The sequence below is a fragment of the Phoca vitulina genome, unplaced genomic scaffold (assembly GCF_004348235.1).
Source record: "Phoca vitulina isolate PV1807 unplaced genomic scaffold, GSC_HSeal_1.0 scaffold35, whole genome shotgun sequence".
Lineage (NCBI taxonomy): Eukaryota > Metazoa > Chordata > Mammalia > Carnivora > Phocidae > Phoca > Phoca vitulina.
This window is the reverse complement of record NW_022589738.1, coordinates 8,921,592-8,946,815: the sequence shown is the minus strand read 5'-3', so window position 1 is coordinate 8,946,815 and position 25,224 is coordinate 8,921,592. Positions and strand designations below refer to the sequence as shown.

At 38.9% G+C, this 25,224-nt stretch overlaps 1 long non-coding RNA gene across 2 annotated transcripts in view; it reads right to left on the bottom strand.

Annotated features, from left to right (window-relative positions):
• The window catches only part of LOC116646056, a 162,917-nt gene extending 152,348 nt beyond the window's left edge, over window positions 1-10,569 (bottom strand). For both annotated transcript variants that reach the window (XR_004302067.1, XR_004302068.1), the window contains exon 1: window positions 10,435-10,569. This is a non-coding gene — a long non-coding RNA (uncharacterized LOC116646056). The remainder of the gene's footprint in view (window positions 1-10,434) is intronic.
• Window positions 10,570-25,224: the final 14,655 nt, after the last annotated feature.

The window sequence follows — 25,224 nt, the reverse complement described above, 5'->3', positions numbered from 1 at the left end:
CCAGTTATAAGATGAATACATTTTGGCGATCTAACATACAACATGATAATTATAGTTAATAATACTCTGTTCTATACCTGCAAGTTGCTAAGAGTAGATCTTAAATTCTCTCAACACAAAAAAGAAATGGTAATTATGTGAGGTGATCGAGGTGTTAGCTAACTCTACAGTGGTAATCATTTTGTAATATATAAGTGTATCAAATTAGCATGTTGTATATCTTAAACTTACAAAATGTTATATCTCATTAAAAAAAAAAAGCAGTGATCAGAGGAAATTCCAAAGCCCTAAACATTTACATCAATAAAAATAAAAGAATAAAATAAATTAATTTAATTGCCAAATCAAAAGGTTAGATAAGGTATTACAAAGTAAATCACAAGAAAGCACCAGTAGGGAACTAATATAAGAGCAAAATTAATGAGAACAGAAACGGGAGATGAAATTAATAAATCAAAATTTTGGTTCTTTGTAAAATTTAGTGATGGGGAAAAATAATCTGAGGTAATTTAATCAAGAAAGAGGAAGAAAGCACAAACAATTATGTGTATTAGAAATACCTTTGATACAACAAAAAGTAAAAATAATGAAAAGAAACTACTTTGTACAGTTCCAGTAAACTTGAAAACATAGTTTTGATACAAATTTTATGCTTTGTTACCTCATTAGAAACTTTCTTGGTAACATTCTTAGAGGTACTGGAGTTTGTTAAATTGAATCGTGAATGCTGTCCTCCCAGTAACCAATTTTGTGAAATGGAGCTATTTAGATTCTGATGCACATTCTGCACTTTTAAATGCAGCCAGGTGCTTTAATAGAAGGAGGACTAGGGGATGACCTTGAGTTAGTCACATTAAAATATTAGTTGGCTTTGTACATGGATTTTCTTTCCCTCTTAATTTTTGTAGACTATGAAGAGCTCTGCAAGTTACATATAAAATTAACTGAGGAGTTCTCAAAGATCCTTTCTATTGTTAGTATTCTATATTTTTGTATCTGTAAGCTTTTTGTCTCTTAAACATTTTTTTTCCCTGAACCTACTGAAAAGCCTCCCACTGTTTTTTACCCAGCCCCAATTTACAATCCAGTGGATTTGAAAACACCAAGTTCATGATAAGCAGCTCTCATTGCACGGTAACTTGATGTCCATGGTCAATTTTTCAGCATATCAGTAACATCTTTCTTAAAGGAGAATAATTTTTTATTGTGTAGAGCAGGGCTGTCCAATAGAACTTTCTGTAATAATGGAAATACTCTCTGTCTACACCACTCAATATGGTAGCCATTAGTCGCATGTGGTTATTGAGTATTCAAAATGTGGGTAGTGAGACTGAGGAATTGAATTTTTAGTTTTTTAATTTTAATTTATTTAAATTTAAGTATCCATGGGTGACCTGTGGTTTCCCTATTAGATAGCACAGGTATAGAGGATGGCTTTTCCCTAGAAATAGGGGTTCACTGTGTGATTCTCCTATCAAGGCCTTCCAGAGATTCTGCAGAGAGTATCCTTGACATGCTGGAACCTTCAGCACAAATGAATATGCTAAGTTGTATTTCCAAAATGGTAGGCTAGCTTGTATTACACTCTGCATCTAGTCAGAGCCTTCTCTTGCATTGGATGTCACTCAAAATTGGCAGGCTTCTAAGTCACCAGACAGGTGGATAGCAGTACCATACCGGGCAGTATATGCCTGAACATACATATCATTATATGGTATTGTATCCCTAATAGCTAGAACACAGCGGTTTGGAAATAAAAGTGGAATAGAGGATAGGTCTATCTCAACATCTGACTGATCCAGTTGTGCAATTTATGATTCCTGACTCACAATTTTAGGCTCTGATTAGTTAGAGGCCATGGTTTCCAGAGGGGAAACACTATGAGGAGCAAGGGTGCTACGGAACAATGGGAATTGAGAGAAGTATATTTCACATTCAGAAGTGTCCCTAGGGCATCTCTTGATGTTTCCACATGAAGAGGTTAATATAAATTGGAAATTTTAGCAACACCAGCTCACTGAGGGCAGGACTACTAAGGGTTTAACCCTTGGGGATGAATTTTTGGCTCACCCTACCAGGCAAGCAACCCAAATGAGACTAAGTACTTGCAGAGGGTGACAGTAATCCAGAATGCTGGTGAAGAAGATGAGTGTCTATTACAGCCTCAGGACCAGGTACACCAATAGTCATAAAAGTCTTTTTAACTGTTAAGGAGATGACAAGTGACAAAGATTGGATTTTCGCTTCCACTCTCAGGGTGTGTACTGGAGGTGTTAAATTGGTTGACCCAGTTTATGCATCTCCTCAGATCCTCTTGGCATTATAGGCCACTCTCTTACCCCCACCACCTAAAGACTTGACCACCTACTAATGGAGATCCTCATCCATCACTGTTATGAACACATGTCCTCAAACTGCTGTCTGTCTCAGCTTCCCAGGGTAACAAAAGGCTTCCACATGGCTCAGAGAAGAAGCTGCCACAGCTCAGACACCCCAGTCCTACAACCCATAGAAGCTATTGCTACTTCCACCCCTTCTGGCTGTAGATGATGTCTTGCAATCATGAATGGGGAACTCAACTGACCTAGTGGTTTCCTGGAGAAGCTCAGTAACCAGTAAGCAGAAGGTGACTTAGGTAAATCCCACTCCTTAGGTGATATGGTAAGCAGAAGGATTTTCTTAGGTAAATCCCACTCCTTTTCTTCTTCCCACATATTTTCTGAGGTGCAATGGCTCCATATAGCCTCTCAGAGGATGGTCCATGTGATTGATCTAATGGCTACATTTTCTTTCTTTCTTTCTTTTTTTTAAGATTATTTTATTTTTTTTAAAGATTTTATTTATTTATTTGACACAGAGAGAGAGACAGCGAGAGAGGGAACACAAGCAGGGGGAGTGGGAGAGGGAGAAGCAGGCTCCCCGCTGAGCAGGGAGCCCGATGTGGGGCTTGATCCCAGGACCCTGGGATCATGACCTGAGTCGAAGGCAGACGCTTAACGACTGAGCCACCCAGGCGCCCCAAAGATTATTTATTTTAGAGAGAGAGAGAGTGCACATGTGTGCGAGGAGGAGAGGGGCAGAGGGAGAGGGAAAGAATCTTCAAACGGACTCCCCTCTGAGCACGGAGCCCAACGTGGGGCTCGATCTCATGACCCTGAGATCATGACCTGGGCCAAAACCAAGAGTCGGACACTCAACCGACTGAGCTACCCAGGCGCCCCAAATGGCCACACTTTCTTATGAAGCTGTGGCCAGTTTGATAATGTTCTATATTGTATTTGTTTTTTTTGTTTTTTTTTCTTGCTTCAGTTCTTATGACTTATCTCTCCCCTGGAATTTCACATGTTCTCCAAACACCCCACCAGTAAAATATTAGTATTAATCTTTGCTACAGGCTCTGTTTTCTAAGAAACTTGGGCTGAGGTAGGGACATTTAATGATTCTGCACATGTATTCAGTAGACTGTCTATAAGAGGGAATCCTGGGAAGATGAGGGAGACTTCTTGTCATGAAAAGGAACAGGAGGTCAATCGTAAGGAAAATCACAAAGAAATGAGGTGATGTGAGATGCATGAAACAGAAGTAAAAAAAAAAAAAGAAACCTGAGTAGCATGAAGATGGGAAATTATTCACCAGATTTAAGCATTAAGCTTCCCTTGAAATTTCTCTCAGGGACAAGGAAGAGTAACAAATTTGGAATATGAAATTAAGAGTTGTTGTTGACAGAAAGAGAACCAATGAACTCCCAGAAGACAGCAAGCTGTTGGGAGTCTGTCTTCTTTTTTACCTTGGTAGATTTCTTTAGAATTTCATGTAGATATTTGTATCAAGGCTGACATTATTATAAGTTGAGATAAAGAAAAAGCATGGTGTGTGACCTTGGCTACTTACTTATAAAACGAACAAGAAGCAAAGAAAATAACAGAAGTCAGAAAATATTAAAAGCATCATGCAATGGTTTTGTGGTCCTGGCTCCTTTAGGGGTTTTCTTTACAAGTCTGTTGAATCCTAGTTTAGGAACAGCAGTAGAGAGAACAATTTCCAAAATTTTATTTATAGCCTAATCAAGGCAAAAAGTTTTCTGTGGTGAGAGTATAAATATATGTCAATGTCTTTGTCTTCTGTGTTATTTTTTCCTCAAGCTTTTACATGCATCAGAATCACCTGGAGGCCTTGTTATGACACACACTGTGGCCTTCCCCAACCCCAGAGTTTCTGATTCAGTAGGTCAAAGCTAGAGTTGCAGATTTTGTATTTCTAGCAAGTTTGTAGGTGATGCTGATGTTGCTGATCACAGGAACAAACTCTGAGAACCACTGTTGTATGTTATTTGGAGGAGTGATGTTATAGCCTAGTCAGGATGTAATTTTAAGAACTCTGATGGTCATGGAGAAGTAAGACATTCTGTTGCTAAATCTCCATGGGGACTGTCAGAAGAACAAATTTGAAATTTAGGATCAATCATGTCCTATAGAGTTTTACATTTTAATGCAAAAAATCTATCCGCACTTCGTTTATTTGAATGTTGGAAAGAAGTTTTTTAAAAGGTGTTTCATAAGCAGTTAGCATTGATGTTGCCATTCTATGTGTAAAAGAGCCCTATGAAATTTTTTTCTATTATATAGGCATGAAGAAAATCCTTATGGAAAACCATCTGGGTGACTTAGCTGAGATCTCTTTTGACATTCTCTCTCTCTCTCTCAATACTGGAAAGCAATTACTGACACATGAATGTACCTATTACATTTTTTCTTAAAATAAGACTGATGCCCTTAAGTATCATTCTATCTGTCAGAAATTGAAGAGGCATTGAAAAGTTGCTGTTTCAAATGATAAACCACAGTGATAGCAGTTGTACCATAAGGTAGAGTTTATTTAAAAATTTAAGCTGCAAGGGACGTGATATGAGAAAAATAACTCTTCTTCTCCATGATTCAAAAGGAAGTGTGTAAAAGAAATTCTAGGCCAGTGATCTTGACCTTGGCTGCACACTGGAATAACATGGGAACTTTTAATAAACACAATTCCCATGCTTCATTCCATATTAATTAAATCAGTCTGGGAGTGTACATTGGTTTTATATTGCTTTACATAATAAGTTACCACAAACTTAGAGTCTGAAAACAACATAAATATGTTATATCACAGTTTCCTGTGGGTCAGGTTAATTGTGTTTCCTGATCAGGGTCTCACCAGGCTGAAATCAGTATACCATCCTGAGTTATGACTTATGATTTCATCTGAGGCTCAGAGTCCTCTTCCAAGCTCAACAGTTGTTGGCAGAATTTAGTTCTGTGTGGTTGTTGGACTGAGATCCTCAGCTCTCAGAGGCCAGCTACCATTCCCTGCCCTGTGACCCTTTCCACAAAATGGCAGTTTGCTTCTTCAAGGCCAACAGTACAGCATGTCCGCTACTTTTAATTTCTCTAGCTTCTTCTGTATCTGATCTATAGACCCTATTTAAATGGTCTTACATGATTAAGTCAGGCCAACCCAGAGTAATGTCCTTATTTATTAATTTAAAATCAACTTATTAAGGACTTGATTACATTTATAAAATATCTTTTCTCTCTCCATATAATTTAACCTAATAACAGCAGTCATATCCCATCATATTCACAGGTCTCACCCACACTCAAGAGGATGGGAATTATTTTAATATATATGACTTATTATATTACATACTATACATAACATATATATGCACCTAAATATGTTAAGCAAATACTAACATATCTAAAGGGAGAAATAGGTAACAGTACAATAATAGTAGGGGACTTCAATACCCTTTTCATCAATGGATAGATCATCCAGACAGAAAATCAACAAGGTAATGTTGGATTTGAACCATACATTAGACCAAATAGACCTAACAGGTATTTCTAGAACACTCCATCTAAGAGCAGCAGAATACACATTCTTCTCAAGTAAACATGAAACATTTTCCAGGATAGATCATATGACAGGCCCCCAAAACAAGTCTTAGCAAATTAAAGAAGGTAGAAATCATACCAAGTATTTTTTCTGACCACAATACTGTGGAACTAGAAATCAACAAGAGGAAAGCTAGAAAAAATACAAGTATGTGGAAACTAAACAACACATTCCTGAACGACCAGTGGGTCAAAGAAGAAATTAAAAGGGGAATAAAAAAAAAAATCTCAAAACAAATACAAATGAAAACAGAACACACCAAAACTTATGGGATGCTGCAAAGGCAGTTCTAAGAGGGAAGTTTATAGTGATAAACACATATATTCAGAAAAATAGAAAAAACTCAAATAAGCAACTTAACCTTATAATACCTCAAAGAACTAGAAAAAGAGGAGCCAGCTAAGCCCAAAGTTAGCAGAAGGAACAACGTAACAAAGATCAGAATGGAAAGAAGTGAAATAGACAACATAAAAATAACAGAAAAGACCAACAAAACTAGGAGATGGTTTTTTGAAAAGATAAAATTGACAAACCTTTAGGTAGACTAAATAAAAAAAGAACATTCCAATAAATAATATCAAATGAAAGAGGAGATATTACAAAGATAACTTCTCAAATACAAAGGATCATAGGATACTGTTATAAACAATTATATGTCAACAAATTGGATAACCTAAAAGATATGAATGAATTCTTAGAAACATACAACCCACCAAGACTGAATCAGGAAGAAAAGCTGAACAGACCAATAACAAGCAAAGAGATTGAATCAGTAATCAAAAACCTCCCAACATAGAAAAGACCAGGACCAGATGGCTTCACTGGTGCATGCTACCAAACATTTAAAGAAAAATAACACCAGTCCATCTCAAAATCACCCAAAAAGTTGAAGAAGGAACACACAAGATGTATTCTACAAGGCCAGCATTATCCTGATACCAAAGCCAGATAAGGACACTACAAGAAAACTATAGACCAATATCCATGATGAATATAGATGCAAAAATTCTCAACACCGTATTAGCAAACTTCATTCAAGAACACATTACAGTGAGGGTGCCTGACTGACTCAGTCGGTTAAATGTCCGACTCTTGATTTCAGCTCATGTCATGATCTCAGGGTGGTAAGATCGAGCCCCATGTCAGGGTCCATGCTCAGCGCAGAGTCTGCTTGTCTCTCTCCCAACCCCGCTTGCACTCTCTCTCTCTGTCTCTCTCTCAAATAAATAAATAAAATCTTCAAAAAAGAGAACACATCAAAATGATTATACACCATGATCAAGGGATTTATGCCTGGTATAGAGAACTAGTTCAACATGTGCAAATCAATAAATGTAACACATCACATTCATAGAATGAAACATAAACCTCAAATGATCATCACAATAGATACAGAAAAAGCATTTGACAAAATACAGCATATTTTTATGATAAAAATCCTTGACAGATTGTGTAAAGAAGGAACGTACCTCAGCATAATAAAGGCCATATATGACAAACCCACAGCTAACATGATACTCAATGGAGAAAAGCTGAAGGCTTTTCCTTTAAGATCAGGAACAACACAAGAGCGGCCACTCTCACCACTTTTATTCAAGATAGTACTGGAAGTCCTAACCAGAGCAATTAGGCCAGACAAAGAAATAAAAGACATCCAAATCAGAAAGGAAGGAGTAAAGTCACTATTTGAAGATGATATGATTTTGTATATAGAAAATCCCAAAGACTCAACCAAAAAAACTGTTGGAACTAATCAACGATTTCAGTAAAGTTGTAGGATATGAAATCAACATGCAGAAATCAGTTGCATTTCCATATACTGATAATGAAACTATGAAAAAGAAAGCTATCCCATTCACAATAACATCAAAAATAATAGAACAGGGGCGCCTGGGTAGCTCAGTCAGTTAAAGCGTCTGCCTTCACCTCAGGTCATGATCCCAGGGTCCTGGGATCGAGTCCCGCATCCGGCTATTTGCTCAGCGGGGAGCCTGCTTCTCCCTCTGCCTGTAGCTCCCCTGCTTGTGCGCTCTCTATCTGACAAATAAATAAATAAGATCTTAAAACAAAAAAACAAAAAAACCCCAATACGTTAAAAGAAGCTCTTCAGGAAGAAAGAATATGATGCAGACAGAAACTTGGATATGAAGAGAAACAAAGACATGAGGAGTGCTGCAAATGGAATAAGTGAAAGTTAAATATAAACAAATTTGTTATTATTTTGATTTCTCTAACAGATAAATGATTTTCTAAAGCAAAAATAGAGGCAATGAATTGTGTTTGGAGCATATGTAAGTGTTGAATGACAACTATAGCATAAAGGATATAGTTGAAAATATATTGTTAATAAGACATGTATAGTGCACTTGAAGCCATAAACTATTATTTGAAGGTAGACTCTAATTAATAACAGGTGTATATTGTAAACTCTAAGATAATCACTAAAAAAAATAAGAATATAAACAATGAACCAGTAATGGAGGTAAAATGGAATCATTAAAAAAAATTGATTAATTCAAAGGAAAGGTGTGGTGTTGGGAAAGTTTGGATATAAAAGAGTTTGAGAGAATTTTGGGGTTGATGGAACTGGTCTATACCTTACTCTGCTTTTGGTTACACAACTGTGTATGTTTGTCAAAACTTACAGAACTACACACTAAAAAGGGTGAATTTGAGTGTATGCAGATTATAACTTTGTAAAAGTTGGAAAAATTGCTTTCCCATTACTCTAATGCAAGAATATTTCACTAAAATTTTTTTTAGCCCTAATCGCTAGAATCCAACATATGTTTACTAAATAAATTATGAGAAGTCAAATTTATTTGTTTAAGAATAACTAGTAGATGAAGAATACGTAATATATATGGATTTCTGAAAACTATTAGACAGTCCTGTTAACCCTCCTAGTGGGGGAAAATAGGAAAACTATTGGCTAAACGTAGGGTTGATTTATCTTGACTAAATCCATGCTGACAAATGAATTTGCATTGCTGTGATAAAAATCCACCATGGAGGCATTTCCATAGTCCTCTGTCCTCAGAGCTTCCCTCATTAGTTGTATCAGTGCTTTGAATGAAGCTTTAAAGTTTCCTTCTATAGGTAGATCATAGTAATTGGTGTGATATAGACTATGTTCGGTATCAGACTAGAAATACAAAAAAAAAAGCCTTGGAAGTTGAAAAGGTGAAAGGACCACATCATATTTGTATTTATTTTTTAATGCTACAGAGAGACATGTTACATGCAGGGTAAGAACTATTTAAGTATAGAATCGATTGCCCTGAGAAGTAGTGCTTTCCTGTGGCATTTGTTGAGTATAATTTGGTTAAAGCCAGAGAGTGGTTATAAGAAAAATCAAGAGCTGTTAACAACATGTCTTAATTAGCAAGCTTTAAGGTATCTTGCGACTCTGAGAATGTTAAGTATTTCTGAAGTGCCTACCATGAGTGGGTCATTATTTCCAGCCTTGTAGTGGATTCAAACTAGCATAGAGCCTTGGCCTTTAAGTATCTCTTGATTATGCTGTTCCATTAGCATACCCTTCAGAAAATATCCAGCATTTGAGCACTGCTCAGCATGTCCACCTTCACCAGCCTGGTCCAAGCTCCTCTCTGGTCTGAATTCCTGTCCCTGAACAGAGCTCTCCACTTCTTCCCTGTCCCCTTCAGTCCGATTTCCACAAGGTAGTTTCTTTGCTATTTTTCAAATGTGGGGGGCAAGCCCCCCACTGAGGACCTTTGCTTTTGCTGTTTACTTTACCTGAAATGTTCTGCCGGATACCTGCATGGCTCTGTCATTGCTTCCTTCATGTCTTGACCAAAAGTCCCATCTTAGTGAAACCTTCCCTGGCTACCCACCTCTCCATACTGACACTTAGTACCCCCTCTTTAATTTTTTTCTCTTTAGCATTTATCACTACTTAATATACTACATATTTTTTTTTTTCTTTTTTCTTTTTTTAAAGTAGGCTCTGCACCTCCAACACAGGGCTTGAACTCACGACCCTGAGATCAAGACCTGAGCTGAGATCAAGAGTCAGATGCTCAACCGACTGAGCCACCCAGGCACCCCTTAATATACTACATATATTATTTTAAAATCTTATTTGTTTGTATCCCTACCAGCATGTAAGCGTCATTATTTTTATCTGTTTTGTTTCCCACTGTATTCCCAGTGTTTAGAACAGTGCCCGGCACAGAGTTGGCAATCAATACATGTTTATCAAAGGAATGGAAGAAATGATAAAAGTCCGTAATTATTCACCAGCCATATTTATTAAGCAGTCATTAGGGACCTGGCACAGAGCTAAGCACTTTGCATACATGTGGCCCGGAGTTCTCATGACAACTGAGCCACAGGTAACAGGGAAGGAAATCAAGGTTCAGAGAAGTCAGGTGACTTGTTCAAGGTCACACAGCTGGTCAGGGCTGGGCCAAGATAATGTTCAAGGGTCCACAGCCCCACAATCGACCAACTCACCCAATCATAAGCATGTCTCACCTCATGCTTCTCGTTGTCCTCAGCTTCATCAGAGGTTTGAGGCACATGTCTTCCAGGGAGAACAGGCTGTTGACCGTGATTCTCTTACAAGGACATTTGAGAGAGAAGACGTTTCTCCAGCATGGATTTGGTAGATTTGATTTGGTGCTGCATTTCAGGAAGTCAGGCTCTGTGGGTTGCCATGGTAACAGAGAGCAGCTGCTCACAAACTCATTTCCTGTGGAGTGATGATCCCTTCTCTCTAGTTTTAGCTGGGAACAAATCTGGTAACTTGTTATGATGTGGCTGTTGCCAGTGCTGATGGTTCTATTTAGACCTATAGCTGATACTCTCTTTTCTCCTTTTTGTTTTGAAAGTTAGTTAACCACATAATAGAAAACTTAGAAAGAAAATTCATAATCACCCAACCCAGCATGAACTCATTGTTTATTCTGATACTTATTTCTCAGAAGGCAAATTCTGGTTTTGCCATTGACTAGCTATTTGACCTTGGGAAAACCTTAACTTTTATGAGACAAAATAAATCTCAACTCTCATTGATGCTGATAATTATTATTTAATAAGTTTTGGGCTTTATCTTTCTTTTTGGTTTTTATCTTTGAAGATTAAATGAAATAAAGTATGCGCTAGGGGCTTCCAAGAAACGTTTGTGTCTCTCTTTGGATTTCCTTCTTTTTTCTCATGTTGTCCCCTCGCTTGCCATGCCACAGATATCACCTCCCCCAGTGAGCACTTTTAGAGGTACATTTGAAATGTTTAATTATCAGAAAATATATAACCAATGGGAAGACAGTGCTAATATATGAAAGCTAAAACACTCCCCATGACCTTGGCTTCTCCACATGACCATCTTTTCAAAGCCCTTTGCCTCCCCGCGTTGTTGGTGCTAATTACGTAGAGTGTCTGTGTGCCTCAGAGCCAAAGCGTCAGCTGAAGCTCAAGGGTCTATATTGCATACTTGCACTGGACGCGGAATCACCATGCCCAGAACTTATTTAGACACTCAAGTATTGTCCTCTGCTCTGTGTTCAGCCTCTGAAAGCTAGCATCCCAGCTCTGTTCCTTATTAGCTATGTGACTGCAGTGCTTTGGTTTTCTCATCTCTGAAATGCAGATGCGAGTAGACATGAATTCATAATTGTTGCTAGGACTAAATGAGAGAGTGTTCCACATCATGGCTGGCAAATACTTCTCACAGGACGAACACCTGAAACCTCAGGAGAAAAAGGAAACTCTTAATTGCCTTTTCTCACTACTCACCTTTTGTTTTCTTTTTCACTTAGAGACTATTTGACCCATTTCTGTCCTTCCTAGTTTTCCTTTACAGAAAGAACCTTCTTTCCTGCTGAGTCTTTGGCTCATTTTTTTAATTCTCATTCTCTGCAATAATCACGTATATTGCAACATCAGTACCACTATGCACACATGTTGCAAAACTCTGATGTGCATGAATTTTGCCTTCTGTTACTCCAAAAATATTTACTAAACACCTTACAGATTGCCACACACTGTTCCTAGCACCACATACCTTTGAGGAGAAAGTCAGTCAAGGTTCCTCCATTTTTTTAAGCTTAGTTCTAGTAGATGCTTGCAGCCCTGAGTGCTCACATACTTCCTGCTTTCTATCCTGCCCCAGTTTACTGACATCTCTCTGCCTTGCATCCCATCCTCATTGGATTTTTCTTTGTGATCCTTTTTTAAAAAATTCCATTATAGTTAACATACAGCCTTATATTAGTTTCAGGTGTACAATATAGTGATTCAGCACTTCCAGACATTACCCAGTGCTCATCACAAGGGCACGCCTTAATCCCCATCACCTGTTTAACCATCCCTCTCACCCCCTTTCCCTCTGGTAACCATCAGTTTGTTCTCTATAGTTAAGAGTCTGTTTCTTGGTTTGTCTGTCTCTCACTCCCCCCCGCCCCGCCCTTTGCTCATTTGTTTCTTAAATTCCACATATGAGCGAGATCACATGGTATTTGTCTTTCTCTGACTATTTCGCTTAGCATTATACTCTCTAGTGCCATCCATGTCATTGCAAATGGCAAGATTTCATTCTTTTTTATGGCTGAATAATAGTCCATTGTGCATATATACCACATCTTCTTTATCCATTCATCTGTCGGTGGACACTTATGCTGCTTCCATATCTTGGCTATGGTAAATAATGCTGCTATAAACATAGGAGTGTATGTATATGATCTTGAACTCTGGACTTAACCCAAACTAATATGCTTAAGAGGGATGCCATTTAATGAACACTTTATTCAGCAAATGTTTATTGGGCCCCTGCTGTATGCCAAGCTCTATGTTATCTGCTCTACCATATATTCATTCTCACAAAGCCTTCTAGAAAGTAGTACTTTAACCCAAAGGATATCAGTTGAAAAATTAAGGCAGGCTTGGGAAATAAATCTTCAGGAGGTAAACTTTTAAAAATCATTTTTAAGCCTTACTAATAAGCATTACTCTATCCCCTGCTGAATTTGACAGCCCCTAATGCCATGTTTTGAGCTGACTAGGTGATAACTGTGATCAATGACATTCAGAGGAAGCAAATGAAATGATAATTTCTAAAGTCAAAGTGGGTCCTGCCATTCCAAAGCAAACAGGAAATCCAAAACATTCAGGTGGTATTTGCTAAAAGTAAAATTTATGTCGAGTGTACAGCAAAGGGGAGTTGTTGCCAGTGGGGTTATTAATCCTACTTGAGGTATTAACTTAAGGTATTAACTTGTTACCAGTCAGGTATCCATCTTGGAAATGTCTCCCCTGCATAGTAATGGTGGCATATAACACTACAGGCTAAACTCATTCTGTTGCCATTTGGTGTTCTCAAAGCCACCATACATTAAAGATTCTAGCTGAGCTTCCATCCTCATGCAAGAATTGATGAACCAGGAGCTTTTCTAATAACAGTGAACACCACATAAATGGAATGTTCATTCCATAAGCTCCATTGTTAATAGGATAAAATCACTCTGGGTAAATAAAACTAATAACACTTTCTTCTAATTGATGCTCAAGGGCCCCTACCATGTCTCTGTGATAAGACTATAATAAATTAGTCTTGTTTTCAACTCGTGGGGGATGCTGTCCTGAGACTAAGAGATTTGTTCAGACTTTCATAATTTTTCCTTGCCAGTTAACCTCTGTTAACTTTCTATCTACCTAGTTCCTCAGGAGCATTAACCCAGGGATGTGCAGGGATTTGTGAGTATGCAAATGTCAGGCTCTATTTCCCTTAAAGCTGAAGAAGAGCTCCTAACTGACCACGCATAGGTACCCACCTTCAGTGTGGTAGACCACAATGTCGGTATTTGAAAATAGCACCTTGACACTTCCTTCCCAGAGTGAAGGATGACAGTGGATTTAGTTCATGTGCCCTCACACAAGAACCTCCAAGATTTGTCTGTACACAAGTAAGCCTGTAAAATGATGAATTTATTTACATGTGATCGATATTTCATGCTCACAGTTTCCTCAGAGATGATTGAAGCCAGAGACATCCACAGATGGCCCACTCATCAACTGCCTAAAACATCCCCCTATCTGTAAATTAGAGATGATAATCAGAGTCCTTTCTCCAGAGATGGTGAAGAGGATACGAAGCAAAGCATGCAGAGTACCTAACCAGAGGTCGGTGTGCAATAAGATCTCACAATGGCCATTTGCATCATGGTAATTATAGACTTAAAACAATTACCAAACTTTTCTCAATTCAGATTGTTTTGATGCCTCCAACATTGTTTCAAGGGAGGCAAAAGGGTAGAAAAAACAGCACAGAATTCTGCAGGACGCAACCCTGAGTTCTTGTTCCAGTTCTTTGGAGATTAACCATAGAGATGCTGGTAAATCACAATATACTTTGGAATTTGAATTCCCTCCTCTGTCAAACCAGGCTGACCAATGCCTACATTATGCTGACGGTGGAACAATGAAACAGGTTAATTTATGTAGTGCCATTTTAAAAAATACATAGAACTACATATAAAGCATTATTGGGATTTTAGGGTTTAGCTTCTGTTAAATGAAAGACCAGTAACTTCTTTGAAATATCTCTCAGAGGACTGAAAATCCATTAACATTATTTTTATCTATAACATTATTTAGTCTGGCTGAGGTTCTAAAATGTTTAGCTTCTGAATTTTAAAACCGTCAAATCAAAACAAAACTGCCAAGAGTGCGGTGCAGAGAGCTAACACATGTCTGTGGCCTCGCCTTATCTTCTCTCTGCAACTCATCCAGATTGTATTCTGCTTTTCTAGTCAGCGAATATAGACATGTGTTTCTCACAACTAATGTCTTTCACTTTCTCACACATGACAACCAAAAGGATGCCACGAGCCCTGACTATGCCTTAAAGAAAAGTAGAGAAATGTTTCACTTTTAATTGACCAATGCAGAATTTAACTTGGAAATGCTCATTTAGTTTTAAATATCCAAAAGCAAGAGCTATAAAAAAAATGGCATATAATTTATCGTTTTAAATATATGCCTTCATTATATTTCCCAGTGTCCCGTAATAGAAATAATAGAAAACCTTGTCATAACCATTCTCTTACAGAAATGAAAGCATGTTAAATAAAAAAGGCATTTAAGAGCTTTAAGGAAATCATTTTTCAAATGGTCTTCTTTAAACCAGTTTGCTGTGCTTTTTTGAGTTACATAGTAGAAAGCACTGATAACATAACCAACTGATTTTGTGACTATTTTGATATAATATTTTTAACAATAATTTAAACATGCACACTCAGCACTTGTGGTGACTGGTGATATTAAAAATGCTATCAAATTGGGGGCCATTTACCTATGTGACTCCCCTGAGCCTGGGACTCTTTAAAAGTGAAATAAGAAGGAAGAAGGAGGAAGTGTGTTTCACACCATGGTTTTGTCCTATGGTTGTGACAACTCTTTTCTGTACCTCAGGTTTTTCTCTCCCTCATCTGGTCCCACAGGGTGGGCCATGGGGAATGTGCATATGCACTAACACAGCCCAGAGAGTTGTCAGGCCAACACCAACTGTGGTCTGCAGTGGACATTGTCTTTTCTGTCTCTCAGTTCTTGACTCTCAGTTTCTGGCCTCTGGCTTCTATTCCATCCTCTCTTCTTTTTATTTCAGTACTAGGATCAATTATCCATTGCTTTTTTCATTGGGATGCCTCTACTTCATCTATGCATGTTCTTCATCTGCAGTATGGAAATAGTATTTCTTTTCTTGCAGAAGCATTGGCAAGGTTAAATGAGATGATGCTTAGCCCGACACCTTGTATATAATAAGCTCAGTAAGTTATAGGTATTGTGACACAGATTATCTACTCAAATGACTCCCCAGTCCAAAGTGATTAAAATGCAAATATCTTCTCTCTGCAACTCATTAGATTACATTCTGCCTTGCAAGTCAGTGAGTATAGATACATGTTTCTCACCACTAAAATCTTTCACTTTCCCACACACAACAACTATTAAGGATGCCGAGGGCCTTAAAGTTTATATTGAAAGAGGGTATCTGCTTTTTTTTTTTTTAGCTTTCCTTCTACTGAGTCTCATTGACTTTGGTTCTCACTGCATTGTATCTTCAAAGTTTCTCCCTGTCCCAGTTAATTTACGTTCTCTTGGTATCTGATTCCCAAACTCCCATTTGCTTTATCATGTGATCCTTCATTCAGTCAAAATGTGAACACCCATAACCAATTTTGTGTTGTAATCTGATATGAAACTCTTTTTTCTTTTTGTGAAATGAATTTGCCATTAAACAAATCCATGCAACAAGTTAATTTGCAAGTTGTTGACATACCTCAGTTGATAAAAACAAAAATCTCTTTTCTCTTTGAACTTTTTCCAAATATAGCTTTTGAAAATTTGAAATTTTTTGTAGAACTATGGAACACATACAAAAATGTTCACAAATTATCAATGCACAGCGCCAAGAATTTCACAATCTGAACACACCCATGGTGTTCTCCCTGCCTAACTCCGGGATGTAAGAGCACAAATCCTTAAATCCAGCAGTCCTTCTTTTCCTTTTCCTCCCCTTCAACTGCATTTGGAATCCGAGGACATTTCCTATGAAAATTTGGAATATCCACAGAGTGGTGCATTGGTGGGACAAAGATGAAGTCTTGAGATTGAGGGCTGTTCTGTATTTCCACCAAGCTTGGCTATAGAATCTCACTTCTAAACAAGAATAACAATATATTGTAGGCTTTATTATGTCTGTAAGAATAAAATGCATGCAAGCAATAGCACAATGGCCATAAAGGGAGAAATGGAAGTACACTAACACCAGGTTTCTATAGCATCTGTGAAATGGTTGTAATAGATGCAGAATAATGACTGCAAGCAATGAAGTAAGTGGAAAAAAGGGGGGCCTTCAGGATGTTTCTATTTTATTTTATTTTTTATTTTTTAAAGATTTTTAAAAATTTATTTATTTGACAGAGAGATAGCACAAGTAGGCAGAGCGGCAGGCAGAGGGAAAGGGAGAAGCAGGCTCTCTGCTGAGCAGGGAGCCTGATGCGGGGCTCGATCCCAGGAGCCTGGGATCATGACCTGAGCCGAAGGCAGCCGCTTAACCGACTGAGCCATCCAGGCGCCCCAGGATGTTTCTATTTTAAATCTTGAAGTTGTGTCTATCTAAAATTATTGCTTTGGGTAATCAGGTGTTCTTGCAAATTTGGATGGAAAGATTCTAGGTGAGAATGTGATAAATGTCCACCCAAAGAACTAAAGATAATATTTAGCTGTGCCTCCTTTTCCTTTTTTGGATCCTATTACCCATCTCTCCTTTGTATTTCACTAGTCAGACCAACACTTTTACTGCACATCATAAAAACATAAAGTGAAAACTGTGACAAGTTTTGCTGTGGGCCCAGGAGAACAACTGCCTACTTATTGTCAAGGCAGACCTAACATGCAAATATTGTTAAAAATGCTATACTTTGGGGTGCCTGGGTGGCTCAGTCGTTAAGTGTCTGCCTTCGGCTCAGGTCATGATCCCAGGGTCCTGGGATCGATCCCCGCATCGGGCTCCCTGCTCCGCGGGAAGCCTGCTTCTCCCTCTCCCACTCCCCCTGCTTGTGTTCCCTCTCTCTCGCTGTGCCTCTCTGTCAAATAAATAAAATCTTAAAAAAAAAAAAAAAAAAAAAAAAAAAATGCTATACTTTGCAACCGATAGCAAAAACAACTTACAACTAGTTGAGCTGTCTTTGATCTTGTTATGTTAAATGCCTGGCATTTCAACTTAAACTAAAAGTACAGGAGAATCGTGATCATTAATAATGAGGCCAAGGTTGTGAGTAGGTTTTACAGAGGAGGCAGGATATCATATAGATTAGCACTGAGGTGGGATGCGGTTAAAAATGCACATGGACCAGAGCCCACTGGCAGAATTGGCAGAGCTGAATAACACAGAAAAATAAACTCAAAGAATATAAGGAAGACTGTTTCTAACGGTGTGCCTGTAAAGGTTTGGCAATAAAATACATGTTATTTTCAAATAACCTTCATGTAGGTCTATGATGGGTGACATGCCCATACCATTCTGAACCCAAGTAACTTAAAATGCAAGGAATGATAGGGGTGCCTTTAAGAAAATGGTAATTCTACATATGGAAAAAAAAAATGTTCTTTCTTTTCCTATAACTATTATTTTTAATCTACTCAGAGCTTGGACTAAATTTCATACACTTGAAGTGGTAGAAAATGACTGCCTAGCTGTTCAGATATTTTCTCATCAACTTGATGGACAGTGAGAAAAGTACCTCCCCTTGGGTAGATTAATAGTAAATGATTACAGCAAGTCCTTCCAGGGATAGCCTTATAAAAAACCAAATTCTGAATACCTTAGATATTTTCTTTTTAAAAGTTTTTTTAATTAAAAAAACTTTTTTTGAGAGAGTGTGCATGCATGCACATGCACGTGGGGTGGGGGAGGGGCAGAGAGAGAGAGAAAATCTTAAGCAGGCTCCGTGCCCAGTGCGGAGCCCGACTCGGAGCTCGATCTCATGACACTGAAATCATGACCTGAGACAAAATCAAGAGTTGGACACTTAACCGACTGAGCCACCCAGCGACCCTACCTTAGATACTTTGTAAAGCTCTTAATTTTCTTATGTGATAAGGAAAAACGTATTAAAATAAGAAAAATATTCGTATTTAAAAAAATAATGCAGAGAGGAAGACTAGCTTGCATTATGTAAAATATCAAGTTCTGGTTTTTGTTGTTCTAAGTTGTTTCCCCTTCCTCCATGTCATTTTAGTATCTTGTTTGTTGGACCCATATTATGCTTGCTCAGCCATCCACCATCACCATCACGAACTTCCTCAGGACTTTTGGACATGTAGTGACTAGTACTATAAGACATACTTCTTGGGTATAATTATGCCTCAGGTTTCTGTATGTGGAAAAGTTTCATCTTTAGGGAGAGGAAAGAATGAGGCTAACTCAGAAAGAAAATTAAATCATGGACAAAAACTGAAGAGGGATCCTGAAGCTGTTCAAGAACTTGGATTCTAGTCATTTCTGAGGCCTTATATGCCTTTGGGGCTTTTACAAGGCCGGAGAAGCAATGAAAAAAGGGAAAGCTATTCATTTAGGATGCATCTTAGGAGGAATATAATTTTGCATAATATTATAAAAATGTTTGGTGGTTTTAGTGAAAAAAATGTTAGCAGAGCTGAAATCAATCTAAGTTCTTTTTCTTTAGAAGCTATCCAAACAAAAATGCATGATTTTTTTTCATGTTCGATCTATATATATTAGATTATTACTGACTACCTCTACTTGCAAAAATGTTTCTCTAGTAAATATATTTCCTAATCACATTAATTTCTCAGTGAAAACCATGACAATATTTCATGTGCATGCAGACGTCTTTGTGTGTGTGTATGTGTGTAGATATGTATATCATATATACATATATGTATGTACATAATAATGTATATTTATATAAGATTTGATAATTATGCAGAAATTACTATTTTGGATTGATGACAAGCTCTTCCAAGGAGCTAAGGTTTCTATAAGATGAAGGAAAAAATGGTCTTTGAATGTGGAAATTGTTTTGGAGTAGGTACCTGTGATACCTTAAGCCTTGAGTTACAAGGCAGGAGAAAGAGAATGATCTTCATATATGACAGATGCCTTTACAACTTAGGAAGTTTTTCCATGCATAAACTCATTTAACTATCTTATTACATGAAGACTGTCCCAGTTATAATTGTATCCAGTTACAAACATAACAACAAATACTGCAAGTTTAGTGTTATAAAAGAATCATTTTATTATGTCCACAGATTATATGGGTCAGAAATTTGGAAAAAGCACAATAGGGAATATTTCTTTCTTTTCTGTAATATTTGGAGACTCAACTGGGAGCCTTGGAGGCTGAAGGTGAAGTGATGGCAGGGGCTACTATTATGTGAGGCTCATTCATGCGGGCTGACTGGACTTGAAAACCAAGGCTGCCAACAGGGGAAAAAAAAAAACATCTATACACGGCCTCCCTCATGACTTGGCATCCTTACAGCATGAGAGCCTCAGGGTAATTGGACGTTTTACAGGCTGGCCCAAGGATTCAAGAGCTAGTGTCCTAGTGAAAAAGGCAAAAGGAGCATTGCCTTTCATGATCGAGCCTTCAAAGTCAGGCAGCATTGTTTCCAACCCATTCTGTTCATTCCGAGTGAGTCACAAGCCCACCCAGATTAAATAGGAGGGGGATTAGAGTCAGCGTATTGAAAAGGGAGTGCAGTGTTCTAGAAGGGCGTGGGATATGGGGTGTTGTTGCAGCCATCTTCTGCAAATACAATATACCACAGAAGCTAAGGTTCAAAGAGATCGAATGACTTACTGAAGATGAGCAATAATTGGTAAAACCAACACTGGGTGTTTGGAAGACAACATTTGTGATCCATAAATCATTGTTCAAAGTCTGCAGTGAAACACGTAAGATGAAATTGTATCACAGCCACAAAACAGAGGTGTGGGCATCAATATAGTAACAATAGTTTAAACCTTCAAAATTTAAAACATTATCTCTGATATCTATTTTTCTCTTGAGGACCCTCCTGTGTCCTCTCTCTATATTAAATTCCTGTATCCTGGTTGTTCGAAGCTATATTCAACATTCAGGAGATACTGTAATCTAATGCAACGTTAGAGTAGATTTCCCATTGCCAAACTCATAAAATGAGATTTGTGTTGTGCAATTTAATGATATCTGGTGGGACTCCTTCGCAGCAGACATACATTTTCCCTGAGGGTTTTCATCATCGCCAAGTCAGTTTTTGTCTGATGTGCTGCTTATTTCTCGGCATGCTGGATCTTGGAGGTTTTCCCCTGTAGCAGCTGAGTGTCATCAATGAGGACAGACGTCTTAAACAAGAGCTCTCTCCCATGATGGTATTCAAGATCCTGAGGGGAAAATGAGCCTTCACTTAGGGGCAATTCAACAAGGACAACAAGGATTTTCCAGTTCAGTAGCTGAAGCTGGAGTCTTGCTGTTCCCAGAGCCACAGCTGGTATCACGGGGGGAAACCACGGCATGAGGTTTCTCACGTGAACCGGCAATGTGGGCAGCAGTGCCCCGGCATCTGAGGAAGGGAAGGACTCAGCGGCAACAAGGGATATCATGGCTCTCCGACTTACGGAAGCAAATATCTCCTTATAAAATTCGAGTCCACTAAATAATGCTGTCATGAAACCCGCATGCAGGTTACTTCAGCCTTCATAAACAGAGCACCTACAGTTTTCCTAACATCCGTGGATGCCTAACAAAGTGTCAGAATGAAGAAGATTGTCCAAATGGCTCTCTTTATGTTCTTCTGGATGACTTCTTCCTCTGGTCCTTTTGCCCCATACTTAGAATTACCAACCACATCCGTTTTGCCCAGGACACAACTGTTATCAGGCAGCCAATATTTTTCTCAGCTTTAATACATAAAGCAGAGCTACTGCTATTCCACTTGACTGATGTATGATAGTTTCCACGAGGGTGAAAACTAATAGGCATGCAAAGAGCTTAACCTTTCACAAAATTCAGACGCATTGAAACATGCTGGATAAATCACATATTTGGGAACCAGTCTGCACTTTGGAGCTGTCTGATTTTGCTGAATTCCCCACTCTTGCTGAATTTTAGTTTCTCCTCTTAAAATCAGTTTTAAATGTACCACATTGAATTGCTATACGCTTTAATTTTGGAAAACATTAAAAATGAATATAACATAGTCTCAACACTTACATTTACAGTATTTACTCAGTAAGTTTGTTAAAAGTGGCAATTCCTTGTTCCCACTCCCAGTATGTCTGGGACAGGGCCCAGGAATCTGCATTTAACAAGCTCCCTGGACAACTCTACTCTTAGGATAACACCATAAGTAGGACATGTCACTCAATGGACATAGAAATTGAGATCAACAATAATACCTTTATTTTTATTTATTTATTAAATATTTTATTTATTAGAGAGAGAGAGAGAGCACAAGCAGGGGGAGCGGCAGGCAGAGGGAGAAGCAGGCTCCCTGCCAAGCAGGGAGCCCGACTCGGGGCTCGATCCTAGGACTCCGGGATCATGACCTGAGCCGAAGGCAGACTTAACCGACTGAGCTACCCAGGCGCCCCAACAATAATACCTTTAAAAAACCTAGGAAAATCAAACATGAGCAGATATCCTTTCTTTTTTTTTTTTCCTTAAGACTTTGAGAGAGAGAGAGAGAGAGAGGGAGAGACAGCATGAGTGGGAGGGGCAGAGGAAGAGGAAGAGAGAGAGAAAAACCCAAGCAGACTCCCCACTGAGTGGGGAGCCCCATGTGGGGCTCAATCTTACGACCCTGAGATTTCAACGTGAGCCAACACCAAGAGTTGGTCGCTTAACCAACTGCCGCCCAGGGGCCCAGAGCAGATATCCTTTCAAGAACTTTAAAAAGTAACTCAAGAGCGGCTGCACCAGCTTGCATTCCCACCAACAGTGGAGGAGGGTTCCCCTTTCTCCGCATCCCCGCCAACATCTGTCATTTCCTGACTTGTTAATTTTAGCCATTCTGACTGGTGTGAGGTGGTATCTCATTGAGGTTTTGATAGAGCTACCATATGATCCAGCAATTGCACTACTGGGTATTTACCCCAAAGATACAAAAGTAGGGACCCGAAAGGCTACGTGCACCCCGATGTTTATAGCAGCAATGTCCACAATAGCCAAACTGTGGAAAGAGCCAAGATGTCCATCAACAGATGAATGGATAAAGAAGATGTGGTATATATATACAATGGAATATTATGCAGCCATCAAAAGGAATAAGATCTTGCCATTTGCAACGACGTGGATGGAACTGGAGGGTATTATGCTGAGCGAAATAAGTCAAACAGAGAAAGACATGTATCATATGACCTCACTGATATGAGGAATTCTTAATCTCAGGAAACAAACTGAGGGTTGCTGGAGTGGGGGGTGGGGTGGGAGGGATGGGGTGACTGGGTGATGGACACTGGGGAGGGTATGTGTTCTGGTAAGCGCTGTGAATTGTGCAAGACTGTTGAATCTCAGATCTGTACCTCTGAAACAAATAATGCAATATATGTTAAGAAAGAAAAAAAGAAGAAGAAGAATGTAGCAGGAGGGGAAGAATGAAGGGGGGGAAATCGGAGGGGGAGAAGAACCATGAGAGACAATGGACTCTGAAAAACAAACTGAGGGTTCTAGAGGGGAGGGGGTTGGGAGGATGGGTTAGCCTGGTGATGGGTATTGAGGAGGGCACGTTCTGCATGGAGCACTGGGTGTTATGCACAAACAATGAATCGTGGAACACTATATCTAAAACTAATGATGTAATGTATGGGGATTAACATAACAATAAAAAAAATTTAAAAAAAAAAGAGAAAAAAAAAAAAGTAACTCAAGAGCAGTCACACAGCTCATGAGTGAGCATGATTGCTACTGGACATACTCATGTGCCTTTTCTTTACAGTTATAAGAGATGCTTACAAAAAAGCAAAATGTGTAAACTGTCTTTCCAGAAGTAGACCTTAGACTCAACTTAGGTAAACATAGCTTCATCCGAGGCATTCTGTATCCCACTGCACTTTGCGTTCCATCAGATTGTGGTTTCTTTGCTGACCGAATTTTGCAAATGTCTATCCCGTGGTGTCAGCCGTTGATGAAAAGTCAGACTCCCTTCAGGTGGTGCCGTTAGTGCCCTTGGTGCACCCCTCCCTTGCACGCTCACGCACAGACTTTTGCTCAGCTGTCAGCCAGCGCTAGGGTTTGTGTTCGTAGATACCACCCACTCCTTGGATAGTTTAAAATATCCAGCTCTCGCCTCTCCTCCAACAAGCTCAAGCAAACTTATGATTAAACTCTCACGGTCTTTTACTTCTGGCTTACAATGCTGAGAGTATATCTGAATCATTGGGGGAAAAAAAAAAAGGAACATTAAGTGGTCGATCCAGTCAGAACTTGTTTATTCATGGAGATTCACTAAATGCGAAGTGTGTGTAATCATCTAATAGTCTTATCTCCTGCTACATAGTGTGCTTTTTGCTGTATTTTGTAAATTTTTACTACAACATTATGTGGTTGCTATATAACCTGGAGCTTAGCATGCATGAGGAAACATTTTTGAGATTAGTGATGTGTTCATTACCTGGACTGTGATAATGGCTTTATGGGTAGACAGATGTGCTAGGACTTCTCAATCTGTTAGTTTTAAAACCTGCAGTTGGGGGCGCCTGGGTGGTGCAGTTGGTTAAGCGTCTGACTTGGTTTCTGCTCAGGTGGTGATCTCAGAGTCCTAAGATTGGCTCTGCGCTCAGCAGGAGAGTCTGCTTGGGTCTCTCTCTCCCTCTGCTCCTCCTCCCCCCCCCCCCCCCCCCCCCCCCCGGCTTGCTCTCTGTCTCTCTTTCTCTAAAATAAATAAACCTTAAAAAAAATAAAAACATGCAGTTTATTTTATGTCAATTATGCCTCATTAAAGCTGTAAAAATCAAACAAAATGCTACATAACATGCCCAAGATAGCACAAACAGAAAATGGTACTTCCGTCTTCTCACCTCTGACGCATGTTCTTACTCAGCCATGCCGCGGAGTCCTCTGGGAGGAAGCCATTACCTAGCTGGCATAGAAGGAGAGGGAATGAAGGAAGATAACAGGAATTTTGGTTATTCTTAGAAGGTTAGCAGCTCCTCTTGATATGCCAACCAACTTAAAGAGAAAATGAAGCCCAAACTACGGTATTTTGATTCCAAGTTGCCCAGTTGATCTGCTCCATCACTGTTCTTGGGGGTAGAGATGCTGGCAACACTGGCAGGTTCGCTCCCCACCCCGTGAGATCTCCTCTCAAAGGGAAAATTCTGTACCACAGCCACAGGTCACACCTTTAGTATGAAGGCAGCTGTTAGTCAAAGGAGATTAGGATGACTGTCGGACTTGGAAAAATAGAGAAATAGTGCAAACTCAAAACCGCTAAGCTGTAACCTCCATTGGGGCTCCAGTTGTGAATGTCTTACAGTTCGAACCCCATGTGGCATATAGCAGATGCTCCATGATAGTTTTGGAATAAATGATTGAATGACTTGCCAATTCTAAGAATTAAACCCAAGTGGCTCTTTTACCGTTAGTTTTATGTCAAAAGTTACAACACCATTGATATGGTACAATATTTATTTTGGAAAAGGGGAGAAATGAGTATCTAAAATAAAGTCTGGAAATGATCTAAAGATTTCAACTACCTGTGCTTCCTTGTATGAGCTAAAATTATATCATTTACATTATAATCAACTTTTTTCTGTAA